Raw genomic sequence first — 3,820 nt, forward strand, 5'->3', positions numbered from 1 at the left:
GTAGCGATGTTAAATCGTGGATGCTTTTTGCGGTGGAGTGGCTGCTTTTTGCGGTGGAGAAGCAAGTTGAAGATCTACATATATTTCCCCGTATCCCATACTGCCCACCTCAGAGTTTGTATTCATGCTCCTCCATTACATCACTACTCCTTGATACTTTGTTTGTTCAAAATCGAGGGGAGTGTGCAATTGAATCAACTCGAGACTTTATCAATTATGCTTCCGATTTCCCCGTGGGCTGACGCCATAAACAAGATTCTCTTGGGCGCCCCTCGCTTGGAAAATATGCTTTTGAGATACATTAAAATTGATGAAAACTTAAATATCCTATCTCGCAGTTTGAAGACGCTCGATATCGACGAGGCTAAAATAAATGGAGTGATCACGGTTTCGGCTCCTAATCTTTTGACTTTAAAAATTCACGCATCTATTTATGATGGTGCTAGGTTTTTGTGCCATGCCCCTTCTTTGACTGAAGCTTGTTTTAAAGAATATTTTGTTGAGGATTATCTGCCTGTTGAGCCGTTCTATCAACTCTTCACAAGCATCTGCCATGTTAAGAAGATCACATTAACGGTGTTGAACATTAAGGTTTGATTTCTTGTTCGCATTAATATAATGAAAGAGTCGAATTGGACAAATTATGCAGATTCATGTCTTTTTATACTCCCTCCGTCCACCAAAGATAATGTGAGTGGAATGGTGTGGATCCTACTACTAAAAAATGGATGTGGCATATTTTTTGTGGACGGACGAAAAAGGAAATTGTGGCATATCTTTCGTGGACGGAGGGAGTATATAAATTCCTCTTCTCTTTCATAGTATTTCATTTTCTATGCTCTAGCTTAGTAACTTGAATTGGTGATCTCCTCATGTTTGTGTTGTATCTGCAGTTGAAGAAGGAGAAGAAGAAAGATATGGTTGTTCAGTTTCCAAATGCTGAGGTTCTAATACATGAAAGCATAAGCAAACGTATTGGTCTACTTGATGTCCTTGATCTTCTTGAGTTGTTCCCAAAGTTGAAGATGTTGTATTTCAATCGACCAGACCAGGTTTCTCTTTTATTCACTTTTAAGAATAAGCCAATATTATGTTTACCATATTAATTCCTTTTTCTTTTTTTTGAGGTAAACCACCCTACTAATAATTTCTAAGCTTCCTCTTTTGCTTTTCTTAGTCATTTTATTCAGTTTGGCTTGACATCTTTTGAGTACTAAATTAGTAGTAATTAATTTCTTTGATAGGGGTTCGAGGTTTTTGATCCCATCAGCGCTGAGACGGCATTCCCCAGTTCCTCACTGATCCATCTAAAGAGAGTTGATATATCTTGCGCTGCACACGACCCCTCAATGATTCCTTTTGTAGGGAGTCTCCTGCAAAACGCTCCCTCGCTCGACGAGATGGTGCTTCGTCTTAGAAAGTGTACACGAAGAAATTATCGTGAGGTGTTGTTGATGGTCGAAGAGAAGGTGCGAAGCATGCCAAGATCCTCCCCAACTGCAAAGGTTATTATAAATGGAAGCTTGATCAATTGACTAAATTAACTGAGGTTATTAGGATGTGAGCCCATGTTTTTATTGTGTATGTTATGTTTTTATGCTGCATCCCCTGCTGCTTTCCATAGCATAATTTACTTTACTATTTTCACTAAATTTACCACATACTAGTTGTTTTCAATTTGCTTAACTTCATTGTGTTTGATATGTGTATATCATGTATGGTATATTGGTATCTTCACTTCTAGTTAAGCCTTGTCATGTGCTCATAAATTAGGTTTAACTATTGGTTTTTTTTTTTTTTTGGACTTGGGGGCGGGGGAGTCGTCGGGTTTGAACTTTAATTAGACTCACTGTTCACAGACACAAGTTCATACTAAATACTTTTCTTAATAAGTAAAAAAATATATCCATTGAATTTAATGATTTTAGTTTTCATACAAGAATATATAAAATGTTATCAAAATATAATTAGAAAAAAGTTATACAGATTCAGTTAGATAATCCATGCAAAAGAATTTAAATGAGTGAATTTAATAGAATGATATTTGTCCATTAACACAAACAAGATTTGTAAAAAAAATAGTTAGAAAAAGGGGAGAATGGACATTAAACCAAAACCCAATTATCAACTTTTTATGCTACAACGCATTTTCCATTTCAATCACGTACACAGCATATATAGGTGCCCAAGAACTTCATTGAACATGAAAGTAATGTGAATTGATGAGATTGTTATTTTCAGGAAAATGATTATGTGGAAAATGAATACTAATAGATTCATTATCCAGTGTTTGGATTTATCAAAACTAATTGCTAAGATTCTGGATTTAATTATATCCTTAAATAAAATTAATCAATATATATAAGAATTAAATTTTATTTCATAATAAATTTGGTTGTGAAATTCTTACATTGCTAGATCCTATAAGTCCTCATGAATTAAGCCACTAAGACTTGTTATATAAATTTATAATATTAAATAAAGAAATTAAAAGGTGCGTCAGAGTCACAGGGGACTCGAACCCAAAACCTTTGGACTTAGGCATTAACACTCGAACCCAAAACCTTAGGACTTAGGCATTAAACACGCACACAGTGCTGCAATTATTTTGCTTATTTACATGGGTGCCGAATTAGTGGATGTCGCTTGCTTTTCTTCCTTGATCGGAGTCGAAATTAATTTGTTTTTTCTTTCCAACAAACACCGTTTATTACCTTACAATTCATCATCGTTTATACTTCATCAACAGCCACAGCTGTCGGCCTCCACAAGAATCATAATTGTTCGAATTTACTTAATTTAATATTGAAAGGGATTCCAATTTTGGAAAACAAAATTTTCACTAATACGAAAAAGGAAGTTTTTAGGCTGCATGTATTGATCTTTTCTTTCCATTTATGATGATTTAATATGGTATTTATTCCTTTTCAGTTTATTAAAAAATATATATAAATATGGAAAACTCGTGGTCCATCCTTATGGCAAACATAAATTTTGGGCTCCACTTTTGCAATTCTTTCTTGAAAAAATTGTAAATGAAACAAATATCAAAAATTGATATAATTAAAATTAAAATATTCCATATATAGAAGAAAAGCGTAAGACAATAATAGGGTTTACGAAGACTCTATATATATTTTAGGGTGGATATATATTTGATGAAGCCTAAGCCATATAAGACAATATTAGGGTTTCGAGATATCTATATATAGACTCTATCTATCGTTCATTCTCACTCAATCAATCATCCCTTTCATCTGCTTCGCGGATGGGAAATTCAAAGCGCAGCAGAACTCGTGATCACTACGAGATGGGAAATTCAAAGCGCAGCAGAACTCGTGATCGCCTCAGTGAGCTTCCCGACTCCTTAATTTTCGACATATTTTCATATTTGCCGATTATAGAAGTTGTTCGGACAACAATCCTGTCTAAACGTTGGAGAGATCTCTGGAAAACCGTCCCCTTTCTTAATCTCGACTACTGTTCCGCGTTTAACTATTGTACGCGAGCTCAGGACTTCTTTAATTGGGCACCCGACTTTTTTAATCGGGCATTAATGTTGTGGAGGGGAACTAAGATTCTGAAATTCAAGATTGATTTCGAATGTTTGTCGCCGCCTATGGAGCCGTTTCAAGAAATAATCGATATGTCGTTGCGTTTGGCAAAGGAGAAATCAGCGGCAGAGTTAGAGATTCATCTACATGAAATTAATTCGACAGGGGTTCATCAATTTTTTGACGACTATTACTTGGTGCCCCAGTATCTCTACTCGTGCTCATCGCTTGAAGTCTTATCAATCAGAGGATGTAACCTTCAAATT

The sequence above is a fragment of the Salvia miltiorrhiza genome, chromosome 7 (genome assembly GCF_028751815.1).
Source record: "Salvia miltiorrhiza cultivar Shanhuang (shh) chromosome 7, IMPLAD_Smil_shh, whole genome shotgun sequence".
NCBI classification, from domain to species: domain Eukaryota; kingdom Viridiplantae; phylum Streptophyta; class Magnoliopsida; order Lamiales; family Lamiaceae; genus Salvia; species Salvia miltiorrhiza.